This window comes from Oncorhynchus nerka, linkage group LG20 (assembly GCF_034236695.1).
Source record: "Oncorhynchus nerka isolate Pitt River linkage group LG20, Oner_Uvic_2.0, whole genome shotgun sequence".
Taxonomy (NCBI): Eukaryota; Metazoa; Chordata; class Actinopteri; order Salmoniformes; family Salmonidae; genus Oncorhynchus; species Oncorhynchus nerka.
Window position 1 is genome coordinate 71,446,400 of NC_088415.1, and position 19,967 is coordinate 71,466,366.

The following is a 19,967-nucleotide window of genomic DNA, read 5'->3' on the forward strand; positions in this document are numbered from 1 at the left end:
ATTCCTCTATCAAGCCTTCTGTTACACAGACAGTTCACTATCTAAGAGCAACTCTCTGAAGATGTGATTTGACACAAGAACTGTGTGTATCTATCTCTGTACATGATGATAACTGCAGAAATGGAGGGAAATGAGGAACCATGCACCAAGATTTACAGTGAATTTCAGCATCATCTGACAACATTAGCATAATCCATCATTAGTCAATCATCATCAATCAATCATTGTCATATTAGACGTGATTGTTCCAACAATGTACACACACGTGGCTTTACTTACATCAAGTTAGCACGAAAAGCCCTCAAGGTGAATGAACATGTCATTCATATTATCTTACATAATAGTACTTACCAAGGAAAACAAATCATTCTTAAACACAATATCTGAGTCATGCATTTAATTAGCTAAAACAACATGTACGTAGATTCAGCATTGGATAGGAAGTGCTGTCACAAAGTACAGGGAGTTGTATCTGTCGGTGGGGAGAGATTACGTCATGTTATTATTAAATATGGATCTTAAAAAGCCCTTGAAAAGGTCATTTTGAAGCAACTGCAGAGAAGGAGATTGATTGGCAATGAAAAACAGATAGTCTACCTTTCTGTGTTCATAATACAGTTTATACCTACAGAGAGAAAGCGTTTACATTAAGAAATTAACTAACACCTTTGAACTGAACCAAAACTATAAATAGCATCTGAAGTAAATATTTCATTTAGCCATAATGTGTTGGCTAATTGTTCTGTTCTCTCTGTGCCAATATTGGATGGTAAATGCTTTTCACTCTCTGAACTCATCACACTAAATAGCTAAGCGAACATAAGCAGTCACTCCAAAACAACTTAAACTTTAAAGGAGCAAAGACGGGATCCAAAGGATCAATTAAAGCTGATCTGTGCTTCAACATTAAACGTTTGGCGGATAACGATGTGCTTTGTTTGGGGTACATCATTCTGATTTGACATCAGGACTTTTCTCAGTAAAATTGTTTGACTAAATAATGGTAAATACTGTGGTTGAAACAGTGCTTTGTTACAGTGATTTGGGACCGTAGCGGATGTTCATGATGTATTACTTTGCTTTTTATATTGTGATTTAAAAATATATATATATATATATATTTATAGGACACATGCTGAATTAATATTCTTGAATCACAAGCGTCCAGCCAATATCACTGTTTTTGATGTCTTTTGGAGGTGTACAATTGTATGTTGATACTACGGCTACAGTACATGTTATATTATGATGTATTAACAATTGTCCAATTTTATCATAATAAACTTTTCCAGTAAACTACAAAATAAATGGTTTTATTTCATTATCACCTCTTAGCTGTAAAGTCCCCTGCATGGGGTTCTGGTCCGGGTTTCGACTAATATTTTTGCTTGTAAATTGATCTGTGGACACCGTAGATCGAAATTGATAGCCATGCTTCCCACGGACACAGTAGTCTATTTGTTGTGCCTGTGTAATGTAGGATGGGAAATCTGTAACCACTTGAAGCTGTGATGTCCCTCCTACCATTTCATTCGCTCTTCCGACTGTCAATCAACTCCTGGCTGAACCCTACATCACAGCCACTGACAAAGCACATGCCTGCAATCCTTACATCGTAGCGCAGCAGGAGAGAGTGGTTTCGTCACTGTAGTACAGAGATCGATTTATAGCCATTCATCTAAAATAATTCATTGATTTTAAACAAAAAGCACTGTTTCTGTTTGTCATAGATGGACAAGATTAATATGATGGGGGGCAGATGTTTTGATCAAGAGAGACCATAAAATATGCAAATTGTCTCTAACACTAAACATACAAATATGTATTTTACAGGTATAAGGATATTTCATATTTGTATTATATTTGTACTGTGTACTTGAGCTTGTCTCCTCGAAAGTGACTACACCTCAGTAATGCATAACAATTTTTCACAGAAAGGTGAGATATTAGCCTTTCTTGTAGTATGCAGCATTACTAGTTATTGTCTACGTCCTCTCATGATAAACAAAGACTTTGGTGGATTACGTAGATTACATTTTAGATGACATGTAGCTACATTTAAGGGGTAACCCAGCTACAGCGCTATATATAGCCTGATGGAACCAGCCGGATCGCTTTCACAATTCTGTTTTAGCGCTGGATTCAAATCAGTAGAGCCGAAGAACAGTGTTATAGCGTGATTGAAATTTAAAGGTAATGTTTCCGCGTTCGCATAGACTGCATTCAGGGTAAACGCGGCATATGTCGGCTCAATCGAAAAGGACTGTTACCTTTTAACCGTGCTACAACGCAGATGTTCAACACTATGGATTGAATTCAGCTCTTACTGCACATAAAATTAAACAGAATGATAAGCGCAGTGTAGAATGGTGAATGCAGCATCAGGCTGGTTCCACCATGCTAACAATACTACTGTATCATCACACAAGCTGCTCACTGACATCTTTCTCAGTCTGGCTACATTTCAGTACCGATGGCCTACTCTACTGTACTTATGCCAAATGACTCACTCTGGCTCCCTCCCAGCATTACCTAGTTAGGCCAATCTGTGATTGAGATCTGGAGACATCGCAGGACTGGAAACCTGATTTAGAGAGAAGGGATTCATTTCTAAATGGATCTAGGTTCAGCAGATCTGATGACATTTAAGACAATGCCTTTGTTCATTGAATTGTACCAACCATCTCTCTCCCACTCGGTAAATACTTGTGATAGCAAGGGCGGCAGGGTTAGAGCGTTGGACTGGCAACCGAAAGGTTGCAAGTTCAAATCCCCGAGCTGACAAGGTACAAATCTGTTGTTCTGCCCCTGAACAGGTAGTTAACCCACTGTTCCTAGGCCGTCATTGAAAATAAGAATTTGTTCTTAACTGACTTGCCTAGTAAAATAAAGGTAAAATAAAAAAATATAAAAAAATATGATGGTATTTGCTAAATTTGCCTCATCCAATTGTAGATGAAAATCCAATGCTGAAAATGTTACCATTGGAAGTTAGTCTGCCAGTTCCATTGTTGGAAATAACACAATGGATAAAAGCATCATTTTAGTCAGCCGAGAACCATATGTTGTTCATGTGCTGCTCATGTTTTAATTATTGTCGCTAGTTGTCATTCAGGAAGTGTGTTCAAGTTCAGACATCTAAAAAAGCAGAAGATAACGTGGCATGTCAACTCTACAAAGAAGCCAACCATAGTCATCATACATGTTGAGTGATGCATTAATAGAAATGTTTTAAACCCATTTCCCTACTGTCCATAGGAGCTCAAGGCATTTGCAACCTGCCAGTAACTAAAAGGAGAGAGAGACCCACATCAGTTTAAACCAGCTAAATATCATGCAACACAATGAGCTGGCCAAAAGCACATCAACTCTGGCCACCGTATCACATTAGCACCAGCATTAGTGCTAAGAGATGTAACTTTGCATTAGTAAAAGAACAGTGCATTGCCAGTCCATTTGTATTAGGCCTAGCCATTTCTTTTCTGTTCATCTTTAACGGGACTGTCATGTGAGGATAAATGCTGAACCCTCCCTCTCTCTCTCTCTCTCATATCTCTCTGATTTGTGACCTGAATGCATTTAATCGCAATGGCATTATAGCACTATACCTCTTTTTTATGCAAAGAATCACCTTGGATGTGTTTTTTCCTGACAACTGGATACCTATATAGATGGAATAAATCCCATATACTTATTTGAGGATGAAAGTATTAGAGGCTTTGGTGCAATAATTCATATATTTGTATATGGACAGCATAGTCAGGTTCATGCCTTTCTCTTTGGATAGGATGCTAGAGGGTGGGACCATGTGACTATGCCATCGCAGTACATGGCGGTACATGACATCTGAACATATGAACAAGTGTCTGATCACTAGATTTTGCAAGTTCACTTAGCATAATTCTCATCAGAACTCTATAAGGAGGAGCCATCACTTTACACTAAATTGTTTATTTCAAATTGATTAACCAAGTAGTGAAGTGTTTAGGTGTTTGATTTCTTTATGCAGAAGTCCTCAGATCCTCACACACATACGGTCAATGGTTTGCCATCGAATTCTTTATTTTTTCTTGAATGAAAGGAGACTACTATTGAAGTGACTTCTGTGTGGTGGCAAACTATGGGATCCAACATCGTTTTCCATCAATCGCCAGTCTCAATAGGACTGGCAGAAGGTTTTGGTTCCAACGGGCCTTCTGAAACATAGAATAATACCATACAGTGAGGTTTTACACAGTTGGAGGTTTATTTTGGGGGGGTTTAAATAGTGATAAAGTGCTTTGACTGTTGGTAAAGTGCTTATTATTTCTTCAAAAGGCTATTTAGAATGTATTTTAAGTGTGCTCAGCATGGTTGCCCTGCTCATATGTGCGCTTTGTTAGGAATACTAAAACATTTTTAAAAACTTAGATCTATTTTGCATTTATAACAGATCTTGTTCACATTCAATTTTGACCAGAGAAAGCTGTATATCTGTTGGTGTTCACTCTCATCCGAGTGAGCCTCAGATTAAGCCGCCTGTGACTAGTTTCGCTTTTAAACAACTCACAATGAAATCCATTATGCATTGTATTGTCACAGCTGCAAAATAATGACGTGACTTTGCAAAGATAAATCGAAATAGGACTCAGGGAGAGGAGAGACGAGCATTTCAATTCTATGACTGACACAGTTATCACTCGCCAGGAGCTTATGGATGGAAGCTCATCCAAGGAGAGGGATTGTTAGGCACTGTCATGTTGGCTACATTTGATGGATTACTTTAATTAATATCGGTTATGCCTTTCTTTCTCTAAAACACCACTGTCTCTACAGTCTTTCTCCTCAATTTCACACAGCTTTTTATTTTACTCAGCTTTGAAATGAGATAAAAATCAAATCTGTCTGTGCATTCTGATTAAATGAAACAAGTAAGGTTTGGTAATTACACCAAATTGAAGAGCGGGATGGCATGTCACATTTGATAAAATATTGGGTCTCCTAGGTGTTACTGAATCTGTCAAATCATTGAAAGTAGTCACAAAACAGCTTTTATTGGTATGAATTTCCATTGTGTTTTGGTAAACATAACATACTGATTTAGTTCCAGATAGAGAGGTGTAGTAAAAATCCAATTTTGTTGACCTTCAGACTTTCAAACTTTGACATAGAGTCAACCATCGGGAAGCTGGATTAGGGTTACTGGGACCCAAATCTCTGTGGAATAAGATTATAAACTCCCAGGGTTGGACGCATGGCTTTAGGTTCTTAGAATCATGTCTGGCATGGGTTGTCGACCACTCTGCAGTGTTATTTTTCTTCTCCTTTGTGTACATGTAGTGGCATGACAAGAATACTGTCAAGGCTTAGCACTTGTTTAGCCCGAACATGCAGCCACTGACTGCAGTGTGTTAATAACATCCAGGGAACACTGAGACACTGACTGTATTTGTCTACACCATTTTAAGAAGCAGCAAACACTCCATCTTGGGCTCCTTTTGAAGTTCATCTGTGTGTGAGAGCAGGTTGGTGGCCATGTATTGTGTTGTGAATGTGTACCGGAGCAGACAATAAATGGGTCAAACGGGGACAAATCAATATAAACATAGTTTGGTGTGTGTGGACTAACCACTGAAGTGCCATTGGAGGTGCTTCTTCAACTTTTGAACTATTTCAAGATCACTGAGCAAACACACTTTTCTGTCTGAGCAGATCAGGGTTCTCCATCAAACTAAACACATTAAATGTGCTAACATCTTTGTCCAATGGGTTGGAAGATGGACTTTCCACATAGACCAATAAAATAAATAATTGGCATGTTTGCCACGGGTCATCCTTCACAAAGGTAACCTTGTTGGCCTCAGTACAAAGTCTGAGACTTCCTATTTAGTCATAAATATTAGTTCATTTGATGATACAAGAGAAACGTGTTCTCAGCATTGATACATCATCGTGTCTTTGTTTTTCTCTTCGTTTCCTTTAAGTCTGCATAGAACATTCTCTCTCTATGATAATACAGAGATATTGCCAAACAAAACCAGAATGTGGCACTGTAAAATGTATTTTTGGTCTTAACTGTCCTGTCAAAATAACACTAATGCTATTGGTATTTTAGCTCAGTACAGTAATGGCACAGATGACACACTAATACTCTATATGTATAATTCAATGAAGAGAAAGGGATGAGCACAGATCACAGGGTACTTAGAGGAGCTATGGAAGGGGTCACAGCCTCAAAAGGCATCCACACGAATAGCGGGCAGCCCACTCCGTATTCCAGAGGGATATCTAAAAGCAGAGACTCCATCTCCATTAGTTATTTCTCAAGTTGGAAGCTGCTCTTTCCTTTTTATACTTATTCCTGACTCTGTTCCATTGATAAAATCATGTTTATCAATTAGCAGATGAATGAAATTGCTAATCAATGAGTCAATGCGTGGAAAGACACTGTTGATTGAATTACTTTTGTTCTCGCTTAATGTGTAACTGGAAGACACAGCATCTTTAAAGTACATAAAGTTACATTTTACCCCCATTTACTCGAACAAAGTTATTTTGTAATTGGACTCTCAGCTCGGAGAAAAGACGGAGAGAAAGTGTCACATTTTCTGCATGGTTGGTCTACAAATAGAACCTTCTCTCTCAATGGGAGAACAATTATTTTTTTAAACGTATTGAACACCAGGTCCAAACAGGATTGCTCATCTTTTTCAGGAGACACAGCCCTTTTACAGCATGTGTGGCCATTAGGGCCACTTAACTGATCCTCATGACAAGAGCTTCATTGATTAAGCTGGAGGGGCCCTTTTTCACCTGCCTAGCAACCTATTTTATAATTTATCCTCCATTTGTTAAAGGAGGCAAATCTTGATGTAGCAATCCACTACAGCCATCTTTACTACAACCATCAACTATTGGCTGTAAGGGTGATATATCAACATTTAATTTGTTAAATTTGTTTAGCATCTCGGCTTTTCTAGTGTTAAAGCTGAATTTAACCTGATTAGTTGTTGGGAGCAGAATGTATTACACTTACTCGTGACCCAGTATGAATAGACTAGCAATCATACATTCCAACTGAAGGTCACTCACTCTCAACATAAATTTGACATAAGCTTTAATGTGAGATGGAAATTGATCATAATTAGCATACTGTGGTATGACCCTTTTTGCATTAAAACAACACCTGATTTAATGGTAAACGACACTAGTCGCATAGCAATGTTGTTTTCTATTGTTGGCATGGTTATAAATATTCAAACAAACCAAACTAGTATAATCTGGATAGTTAAATATTCACTGGAGGATTCAAATTAACTTGGCAAAATGCCCACATGGTGGTAACTTACATGCCAAGGCCCCAAGTCAGAGCACATTTCTCCCTCTCACTGTGTGCACTCTCTGAAAAGCAGCAAACACCTATTGGCACCAAACTAAAGTCCCTCTTTGTCCGTCCTTTAAGAATTCTTCCAGGTACTTCAACCAAACCCCCATACCGAACATAGCTTTTTTCTGTCTCAAAACTCTGGAGAGCTGATGACCTCCTTGGCCTCTTCAGTCAGTGTCTTCCTTGAGGAGGCCTCAACGTGGGACGCTGAGGGCTTTATTCAGCTGCTTCTGAAGATGCTTGTGTTCTTACCTTTAAGGGCCGTCGAGAGTAGGCCATCAGGTACTTCCTGACCAGCGGCATTATGGGTAACTCTCAAGGACATAATCCTTTGGCCGCCTCTTCAACTGTGGACAATATGGGGGATATGATATATAAAGGTTAGAAGGGCCTCAGAATCTAGACTTCTTTCTTTCTGGCTAATCCTGATGGCATGTGATGACTTTTATGACTTTTATATGAATTCATATAACTTTTAATTTATCTCTACCCCTCTCTGTAGGTGTTGTTTTAACATAGTTGGTTTGCCACCATGACCAACAAGGAATTAAAACCTTTCATCAATATGACTGTCCCATATTCACTAATGAAATCTAGTTGAATAAGGCAGTATATTCGAATTTGCCCTCTCCAAAGACGAACAAGATCATTAGGAGGCGTGTGATGCAACAGAGAGAATAATAGATTAAAAAACATAACATGAAAACTCCCCAGATGAAAGAGATATCATTAAAAATGTCAGCCCAAAATGTATGAATCTGAGCATTTAAAAAGTAACCACATTTTTCTCTGAGCTATGGGGAGGTAGAGCAACAAAAAAAAAAATAGTAAAAAATAAATACATATATATTTTTGTCTGTTGTTTTTGGAGAAGGGTGCAAACGCTAAACCCAATCTTTGGGATGAGGCAAGTTCCAGGTCCAGAAGGGAGTGTGGGTTGGGTTGGAAGGTTGTAATGGGAGAGAAGTGGAACCAAAGTCTTAATTCCTGGGTGACTTTGATCTAGAATACCTCTCATATCCTCTGGGATAGGAAAGGATAGAGGAGACGTAGGAGTTATTGGATAGGTTCCATGTTATGATGCTTTCCAGCTGCAGGTCCCACATATGGGGAATTCTAAGATGTTGGACTGAAAATGATTTGCCTGATTTAAAGCCCTTTTACCATGAAAAAGCCCTCTATATTCTCGTTTGCACATCTATTCAGTTTAGTTTTAAGAGACAGGTGATTGATTAGCACAGAGTACCTGCTTGGAGAATAAAAGGTGAATAACCCTATTCAAACATCTACAATGCAGACATTTAATCAGGTCTTTCTAATGGATATTAAAGATAGAATGAGAGATGTGAGAGAGGTCTAACAACAGAATGATGAATGAAAAGAGACATGTAGGCCTATTCATTTACAAAGGGGTAGTATAATCTAGCTTGCTAATTAGGAATGTACAGTAAACACTATTGCTTTACGTTGTTTCCACCAAGTAGGTGAACACAACTAAGCATCATTTACACTAAATGTGCTATTTAGATAATGTTGTCAATTAGATCATGTTGTTTCCTTGAATATCAAAACGACAAATTCCGATTTTCAGGCATTTTGTATAGCAACAAGCCAACTCATAGGGGTTGAAAGTAAGAGTAAAGAGAATGTTGTGAAATGCACCTCTATTCTCAGAGGAGCCACTAATTCTCACCTATGGAGGCCGAGTGAAGATGAGTAGGCCGTTCCTCCTCCAGCACAACAAAGAACCATAAAGAATATGGATGTGAGGGATATAGAGAGATCAACCTGAGGGGGAGCTGAAGCAGAATGCCAATTTATCACCACAACCTAGCCCTTTCTCACTTTTATCTGACTCTAGAGAGCGTTTACCATTCACCTCCATTCTACTCCTGCTCTTTTCATTCCTCCCTCTATACTACTATACTGCATAGCTGGCTCAGTCTCTTCACTTCTCCTCCCTCTACCCTGGAAGGGATGCTGTCGTCTACAATTGTCTGTGCCGTTAACAGGGAATAGATCAAAGTTGTGGACGGAATCTCAGGAGCAAGCAGATCAAAGTCAGGATATATTCTCATCTGGAATGATAGGCAGCCTGATCAAGGTTTCAGGAAGGGGGGTCTGATCTTACAGAGGGACATTCAACCATCAAACACCAAGGGAGGGACATGAGGCATGGTGCCACAAACAACACATTCTAGTTCACAAAGTGGAACTCATCACACATTTTTTTGAGAATTTAGAATAACAGTTGAATTCTGCTGTCTTGAACTGCATGCTGTTCATGATATCCCAAACTTGCTACAGGCCAGTGTGACCTGCTGGTCTAAGAAGAAGTGCTGCAGAGCGGAGAAGAGATAAAGGACTGGGAGATCGAGAGAGAGGATGGTAATCTTGATTAACATTTCTATTTGCATGTTTAATTCACAGTATAAGATGTTGTTTTGAGCTCCCATAGGGCGGCACACAATTGGCCCAGCGTCGTCCGGGTTAGGGGAGTGTTTGGCCGGGGTAGGCCGTCATTGTAAAAGAAGAATTTGTTCTTAACTGACTTGCCTAGTGAAATAAAGGTTTTAATAAAAGAAATAAACAAAATACTCCAGAGCTCCAAGATGGAACGTTCCATCAACATAGTGCCCGTGCCTTTCATTATTAGTTTAGACTGATTGGTCATATTTGTTGCATGCATTTGTTTGCATATTTGTAATATAACATAGAAATACATTTCTCGCGTCTAGTGGCTTGGAATGGTAAAGCGTCCACTTAAGGGTCCCCTTTGACAAGAAATGTGCTTCAGTTAGATGCAAATGGTGGATTTCTATGTGATGTGTGATGATGGGGTTGGTCGGCTGCCTGGAAACTGTTCTGAATATGCTTTAGAATAGAAATGGTTGCAACATGAATTGAAATGTTATTTAATGGGTGAGTGCCAGCACTCAACACAGTCTCAGTAAGAGAGACAGGGTAGTGGGTGGCAGATTGGAGAGTTGAAGTGGAGTCTGGAGCGTTGAGGCAGTATGTATAGGTGTAGCACCTTAATTTGACCTATTTTCTCGCAGCAAAAGTATCCTGCAGCAACATGATTTTAATGTTTAGTCCATATTGTTGCTTGATCGGTGGTTAAGGAGATTTCTAGTCAGTTGCACAACTGAATGCATTCAACCGAAATGTGTCTTCCGCATTTAACTCAACCCCTCTGAATCAGAGAGGTGCAGGGGGATATGTCTGTGTTCATATCCTGCCCATCCATGGTCTAAAGATTAGGGTGAAGTGTTTGATTGACGATACAGGAGAGAGCTCCACAGGGAGCTTAAATGTGAACAACATGGGGTTGGGAACAGCGAAATATAAGGGGGACAAATCTATCAAATCAAATGTATTTATATGGCCCTTTGTACATCAGCTGATATCTCAAAGTGCTGTACAGAAACCCAGCCTAAAACCCCAAACAGCAAGCAATGCAGGTGTTGAAGCATGTTGGCTAGGAAAAACTCCCTAGAAAGGCCAAAACCTAGCACTGACAGAGAGAGAGGAGAGAGAGAGATAAAGAGAGAAAATTTAAAAGAAAGCGAAAGAGTCCACCAGATTAGGTTAGAGAGAGAGACCAAACAAAGATGACCTCCCAGCTGTTCCTTGTGAGAGCCCTGCCCTGGTCTTTGAACACCTTAATCATGCTTCTGTTGAGGGGGATCTGATGGATCAATACTGTAAGTGTAAATTATGCCCTGTGTGTTATGGATTGGATCTGTCACCTGAGCAGAGCATGGGGTGTATCTGCTCCAGCTGGCCAGCTAGGTATATATCAATCTTCAGTGAGTTGGGAGGGAGGTGGGTAGGGAGTGGGGCTGATAATGCATATTCACTCCAGTGTTTAATTGGTATATTGTAGTTACTTCGCCACCATGGCCTATTTATTGTCTTTACCTCCCTTATCTTACCTCATTTGCACACACTGTATATAGACTTTTTCTACTGTATGTTTTTTTATTCCATGTGTAACTCTGTGTTGTTGTATGTGTCGAACTGCTTTGCTTTATCTTGGCAAGGTCGCAGTTGTAAATGAGAACTTGTTCTCAACTAGCCTACCTGGTTAAATAAAAATACAATTTATGTTAAGGTTTTCATCCGTCGAAGAAGAGGAGGACCAAAATGCAGAGTGGTTATACAGCTTTAATAAAAGATAAACATGAACAATAAACGTAAAAACCTCAACAGCCTTATCTGGTGCAAACAAACACAGAGACAGGAACAATCACCCACAAAACACTCAAAGAATATGGCTACCTAAATATGGTTCCCAATCAGAGACAACGATAAACACCTGCCTCTGATTGAGAACCACTCCAGGCAACCATAGACTTTCCTAGACTACTATACTATACCACAATCCCATTACCTACAAAAAAAACCTAGACAAAACACACCACATAAATAACCCCTGTCACACCCTGGCCTGACCAAAATAATAAAGAAAACACAAAATACTAAGACCAGGGCGTGACAATGTAATCTTTACAGTTCTGCTGTACACATCCAGTACATACACAAAGACTAAGAAACACACAACGACACAGACAGACACAGGAACACACATACATACACACACTACGTCCACTCCAATGTGGCATAAATCACAACCTGTCAAGGTGTGGCATTTCGCTGTGCCACCCCATGTCCCTCAGGGACCAAACTGGCAGTTCTACATGCTCCACTGTTTTCATCTTTTTACAATCGATCATCCCATCACCCTAACGCACAGCATGAAAACAGCAGGCCTAGCTGCATGGACATGAGAGAAATTGTGGTCTGAACTTTCATGTGTAGTTGAGGGAGGGAAGGCTACAGCAAATCCCCGAGACTATATGTATGAAGGGCAACCATCTTGATAAAAATGTCTTGTTCAAGGACATTATCACAGATACTGTATTAACTTGATATAACAATTGCGGACAGTTGTGTAGCTGTAGAAAACATGATTGAATATGAATATTTCCTATAGATGTCTATATTAAGCACTGAGCTAGAGAGATCACAAGAGAGCACTTGATCAATATAGGCCTAAACTATCTTGAACAAGAGCTCATATTATGGTAAAAAAATATAGCCTATCTAACACATCTTGTATAGCACCACTACCATCTAAAAACACTTACTAGTCTCCCTGAGAATCTATTTGAAAATGAATAATGCAGCCTAGACTACTGCAAGAGCAGAAGAGGAGAATTCAACAGTTTAGCTCTCTGCACATACAGAGAATAGAAATAACTTCCACCGTAGCAGATAGCCAAGGGTGATGTAGCCAGAGGCTAAACAGCTGTTTGCAAGGGTATGACGTCTCCAATCTTCCCCACCGCATGACTTAACGATGCTTTAAAGACAGGGGCGGACTACCCTGGGGCACTTACCCCTGGGGGTGACGTTATGTTGAGACTGCAGGATCACCCATCCTCCACACATATTGATACAGTAGTATGAAACAGGGATGCAATTGCTGTTGATGATACTGGGCACTACAGTGAAAGAAGCATCTTAAGGAACATTTTTCCTCTGAAATTATATCAAGCCATGACAGGTCAACTAGCAATGATTATTTTTCTATAATGATGTTAATCTCAGGAAAATATTGTGTCAAACACACACTTTTGTCATATATCCCACCATCACACAGCTTACTGTTGCTTTGACTTGGACTACCATTGAGGGCAGTTGGGTTGTAACGAATAGATTTGTTCCTTTAAATTAATTTCCAATACTCATAGCATTGAAGTGTCAATTCAACATGCAGCATGATGACGAAGTTGGGTGCATTGTGTTTGTGAGGGTTTATTAAACCAGTTGACAGGATGTGTCCTCACCAAGAATTTCCTTCAGCAGATCATTTGAATGTCCTGTGGTGGAGAGATTAGTGAATGTTCTGTGATGCTGTGTCTTGTCAAAATTGCCCACCAAGAATGACCCAAGTTCAGTTCTATACGCTGCTATTTCTACAACTGAGTCCAGGAGAATGCACATGACTGCACTGTAGAACTCAAGCCTTTTATCCACTCTGATAGTCCACCACAAATCCGATACATGAGCGCTGTTCACAGAGCACTGAAAATAATAACATTCATTGAATCAAATAATGCTTTTTCTGCTCTCTTTATTAGAGAAAAACTTAGAATGGCACACAGAACAACACCATCTACTGCATGAGAGCGCATAGCACAGCATAATCCATACATCAACCGCAAATGGAAATTAGGGACATAAAAAAGCAGCAAGAATTTACTTTTTCCCACTTTCATGTTCCAGACAGAAATGGAAATGAATTACTTAGCAGAGTACAATGTAGTGAATATGCTTTTGTGGAGAACAAAGGTCTATAAAAGGTTCAGTAGTTCAGACAAGTGTGGAGAAGAAAGTGTTTGGGCGAGGATAAGATGAAATGGACTGCCTAGAGAGAGCTCCTTAATGCCACCGAAGTTGCCCTGCTAGCACATAGAGCTTGGTGAGAGCGTGGTTGTCCTAGTGTTCTTTTGCATACAACCTTCCAACAATGTTGTGGGAATCGCACAGGATACCAAACTAGCACATAATATTCTGAGAACCATGTGTTTCTTAGGTGAGGATTTCAGTACTTCAGCATAACTTTTTCTGCAGGTTTCTTCACGGTTCTATTTAAAGTCATGTTCTCAGAACTTTCAGAGAGCATTAAGAAACAATGTTCTTCTGTGGGAATTTCAGTACAGAAGCATAACATTTTCTGCAGGTTTCCTCATGGTTCTCATGGCCCACTAATTGGCCACACCTGATGTTAATGAGTGCTTGTTTCCTTTGAAATGGAGTTTGTTTAAATAGACTAAAATGAACACCTTTGTATGAGTTAAAAAACATGACATGCTAGCTCAATCCTGGTGGTGCAGACTAATTTCATGGTTAGACAACAAAAGAGCATACGTTTGAGACAGTGTGCCACAACAAAACAGAAATGTGTTTGCATGATTAATGCCTAAGAAATTGAATTTCCGTCTGTGCTTGGAGTTCAAAACAGTTAAAGCTGCAATATGTAACTTTTTGGGCGACTCGACCAAATTCACATAGAAATGTGAGTTAAAGATCTGTCATTCTCATTGAAAGGAAGTCTAAGAAGTTGTAGTTCTGTTTTATGTGTACTATTTCTATGATTCCCGGTCTTAAGTGTTGTTTTTACGTCTTTTACTTTCAGTTTAATCCTTCAAACAGCTGAAAATACAATATTTTGGGATATTGAAAACATATTGATTCTTTGCACTTACTTATTTTGTCACATAGAGGTATTAGGCGAATTATTCAAATTTTAGCAACCAGGAAATGGCAGAGGGATAGCAGTGTTATTAAAAGTGTTATTGAAACATTCAGTGAAAGTTAAGAAACTTATTCAATAACTTCCAAATACCTATAATTTTCTGTTCTCAGAACGTTAATAAAATCTCCCAGGAAAACTTTCAGGGAACCATCCTAAAACGTTCTCAGAACCTCCCTGTAATATAAACATTAACATTCCTAGAACAGGCAACATTTTTGCTTCCGTTCTCAGAACGTTTAAAAAATATACATTTTACCGGTCAGGATATGTATGGCTTCGTTCCCAGAACCAATGCGAAATGAAAAATGTACATTCCCACAACATCCAAGGAACCAAATGTGCTAGCTGGGTGACGAACACTGTCTCACATTTAGATTTGCCACTAAATTATTCCTTTCAGCAGGAATGGTACAGAGACCGTGTACTCTCATTAATGTTAGATGGTTCCTCACCCTGAAAGTAGTCTACGGGCCAGGAGAAAGTTATTTTTTTCTTAAAACAGCCACTACCAACTTCAGCTAACTTTAGCCACTGCTAGCTGAAATTGCAAGCTGCACCGCAAACATTAATTATAGCCCTACTGTTTCAGGAGTACAGTGCATTCGGAAAATATTCAGACCCATTGACCTTTTCCAAATTTTGTTACTTTACAGCCGTATTCTAATATTGAATGAATTGTTTATTTCCCCCTCAATCTACACACAATAGCCCATAATAACAAAGTGAAAACAGGTATTTAGACATTTTTGCTAATGTATTAATAATCAAAAACAGAAATGCATTATTTACATAGGAAATTAAAACCTTTGCTATGAGACATGAAATTGAACTCAGGTGCATCCTGTTTCCATTGATCATCCTTGAGATGTTTCTACTACTTGATTGGAGTCCACCTGTGGTAAATTCAAGTGATTGGAACTGATTTGGAAAGGCCCAAATCTGTCTATAAAAGGTCCCACTGTTGACAGTGCATGCCAGAGCAAAAATCAAGCCATGAGGTCGAAGGAATTGTCCGTAGAGCTCCGAGACAGGATTGTGTCGATGCAGAGATCTGGAGAGGGGTACCAAAAAACTTCTGGAGCATTTACGGTCCCCACAGTGGCCTCCATCATTCTTAAATGGAAGAAGTTTGGAACCACTAAGAATCTTCCTAAAACTGGCCGCCGGCCAAACTGAGCAATCGGGGGAGAAGGGCCGATGGTCACACTGACAGAGCTCCAGTTCCTCTGTGGAGATGGGAGAACCTTCCATAAGGACAACCATCTCTGCAGCACTCCACCAGTCAGGCCTTTATAGTAGAGTGCGCAGACAGAAGCCACTCCTCAGTAAAGGCACATGACAGCCTGCTTGGAGTTTGCCAAAAGGCAGCTAAAGTACTCTCAGACCATGGGAAACAAGACTCCAGTGCTAGCCTCCCTACACTGGCTTCCTGTTTAAGCAAGGGCTGATTTCAAGGTTTTACTGCTAACTTACAAAGCATTACATGGGCTTGCTCCTACCTATGTTTCTGATTTGGTCCTGACGTACATACCTACACGTACGCTACGGTCACAAGATGCAGGCCTCCTAATTGTCCTTTGAAATTCTAAGCAAAAAGCTGGAGGAAGGGCTTTCTCCTATAGAGCTCAATTTTAATGGAATGTTCTGCCTACCCATGTGAGAGACACAGACACTGTCTCAACCTTTAAGTGTTTACTGAAGACTCATCTCTTCAGTAGGTCATATGATTGAGTGTAGTCTGGCCCAGGAGTGTGAAGGTGAACGGGAAGGCTCTGGAGCAACGAACTGCCCTTGCTGTCTCTGCTTGGCCTGTTCCCCTCTCTCCACTGGGATTCTCTGCCTCTAACCCTATTACAGGGGCTGAGTCACTGGCTTACTGGAGTTCTTCCATGCTGTTCCTAGGAGGGGTGCGTCACTTGAGTGGGTTGAGTCGCTGACGTGGTCTTCCTGTCTGGGTTGGCGGCCCCCCTTGGGTTGTGCCGTGGCGGAGATCTTTGTGGGCTATACTCGGCCTTGTCTCAGGATGGTAAGTTGGTGGTTGAAGATATCCCTCTAGTGGTGTGGGGGCTGTGCTTTGGCAAAATGGGTGGGGTTGTATCCTGCCTGTTTGGCATCATCGGATGGGGCCACAGTGTCTCCTGACCCCTCCTGTCCCAGCCTCCAGTATTTATGCTGCAGTAGTTTGTGTCGGGGGGATAGGGCCAGTCTGTTAAATCTGGAGTATTTCTCCTGTCTTATCCGGTGTCATGTGTGAATTTAAGTATGCTCTCTCTAATTCTCTCTTTCTCTCTTTCTTTCTTTCTCTCTCTCGGAGGACCTGAGCCCTAGGACCATGCCTCAGCACTACCTGGCCTGATGACTCCTTGCTGTCCCCAGTCCACCTGGCTGTGCTGCTGCTCCAGTTTCAACTGTTCTGCCTGCGGCTATGGAACCCTGACCTGTTCACCGGACGTGCTACCTGTCCCAGACCTATTGTTTTCAACTCTCTAGAGACCGCAGGAGTGGTAGAGATACTCTCAATGATCGGCTATGAAAAGCCAACTGACATTTACTCCTGAGGCGCTGACTTGTTGCACCCTCGACAACTACTGTGATTATTATTATTTGACCATGCTGGTCATTTATGAACATTTGAACATCTAGGTCATATTCTGTTATAATCTCCACCCGGCACAGCCAGAAGAAGAGGACCCCTCATAGCCTGGTTCCTCTCTAGGTTTTTTCCTAGGTTTTTGCCTTTCTAGGAAGTTTTTCCTAGCCACCGTGCATCTACACCTGCATTGCTTGCTGTTTGGGGTTTTAGGCTGGGTTTCTGTACAGCACTTTGATATATCAGCTGATGTAAGAAGGGCTATATAAATACATTTGATTTGAAATCAATTTGATTTGATTTTCTGGTCTGATGAAACCAAGATTGAACTCTTTGGCCTGAATGCAAAGTGTCACGTCTGAAGGAAACCTGGCATTATCCCTACGGTGAAGCATGGTGGTGGCAGCATCATGCAGTGGGGATGTTTTTCAGTGGCAGGGCCTGGAAGACTAATCAGGATCGAGGGAAAGATGAACAGAGGAAAGTACAGAGAGATCCTTGATGAAAACCTGCTCCAGAGCGCTCAGCACCTGAGACTGGGGCATAGGTTCACCTTCCAACGACTCTAAGCACACAGCCAAAACACAGGAGTAGCTTCGGGACAAGTCTCTGAATGTCCTTGAGTGGCCCAGCCAGAGCCTGGACTTGAACCCGATCGAAAATCTCTGAAGAGAACTGAAAATAGCTGTGCAGTGACTCTCTCCATCCAACCTGACAGAGCTTGAGAGGCTCTGCACAGAAGAATGGGACAATCTTCCCAAATACAGGTGTGCCAAGCTTGTTGCATCATACCCAAGACTTGAGGCTGTAACCAATGCCAAAGGTGCTTCAGCAATGTTTCGGATTCGGTCTTATGTAGCAAAAATACATTGGATACAAGTAGAGACACGGAGCTAGAAAATGGTATATCATACACTGCATTTGAGAAACAATGGGAAAGTTATTCTGCTTTGAAACTTGATAAACTTGTGAACTCACTTTGAGAAAATGGCCTTTGAATGTTTTGGTATCTTGTGAAGAGCTCTTCTTAGTCACACCCTCTAAGCTTTAGCCCCACCCATCTCGTTTCACTCTCGGAGCATTCAGAGCGCACACTTGACGCTCTGGCCAATGATTTGTTTACTTCTAGATAACGAGCTGGCAACAATTTCATTAAGATTTTTTGCCTATGTTTACTGACAGCAGCCATATTCAACGTGTGTTGTACACTTTAGCTTAAGACATGTAGCTAGCTAGGTAAACAATGAACCTAGCTAGGTTAACATGGTGTAAGATCACACACGTCAAGTAATGTTAGCTAATGAGCCAGCCAACTAACATTAGCTAGTTAACCAACAATGAACAGAGTGCCAAATCATGTCGTTACTACCCTGCATGAATCGACTGGGAGCTAACCAACCAGGTTCAATGTAAGCTAGCTAACATGACCTCATACTAGGGAGCCAGCCAGTTAATGTTAGCTAGCTAGCTAACAGTACACTTTAGCTTAAGACATGTAGCTAGGTAAACAATGAACCTAACTAGGTAAACAATGTGTAAGATCACACACGTCACGTAACATTGGCTAACAAGCCAGCCAGCGAGTTAAACAACAATGAACATAGTGCCAAATCATGTTGCTTACAACCCTGCATGAATCTGCTGGGAGCTAACCAACCAGGTTCAATGTTAGCTAGCTAATATTAGCCTCTAACTAGCAAAGCAAATGGTTCTGGGATACGAATAATAATGTCATGCACATACAATAACGTTAACTAGGGAGCCAGACAGCTAACTAGCAGTACACTTTAGCTTCAAATGAAACCACTTTCTGTCAAAATTTGAAATGTGTAATATCTGAAAATGTAGCTAGCTAATGCTAGACTATCCTACCCGTATACATCATCATGCATGATGGACGCGACTCCCTGTCACTGATGCCATGCTACCGTTGCACTTAGTTTGAAGATGTAATCCAGAGACAGGAGTTTTCTCCATCTCTTTAGCGATCATACTCTATTTTCAAAAATTGATCCCCCAGAAAGTGAAGAGCAAAACTTATGCAGTTCCATTACACAACACGTTTTTTTTAAATAGCTGCATTCGACAGGATTAACACTGACTGACCAGCTCCAACAGACAGAAGCCATCTATATGGCAGACCAATCCGAACTCCTCTCTCGGCATGTCCAGGCCGCTCAAGATATCTGCCAATCATGGCTAGTGGGAAGGTTGCTGACTTTTTCTGTGGCTTAACCAACATGACTCGTAATTATGGAGAATTGTGTGTAGATTGATGAAGAAAAAAACATTTAATACATTTGAGGCTATAATGTAACAAAATGTGGAAAAAGTTAAAGAGTGTGAATACTTCCGAAAGCACTGTATATACATTATGTATGTTTGTATATATATACAGTACCAGTAAAGTTTGGACATACCTACTCATTCCAGGTTTTTTCTTTATTTTTACTATTTTCTACATTGTAGAATAATAGTGAAGACATCAAAACTGTGAAATAACACATTGAATCATGTAGTAACCCAAAAAAGTGTTACACAAATCAAAATATATTTTATATTTGAGATTCTTTACAGTTGCCACCCTTTGCCTTGATTACAGCTTTGAACTCTTGGCATTCTCTCAACCAACTTCACGAGGTAGTCACCTGGAAGACATTTCCAGGTGACTACCTGGAGTGATG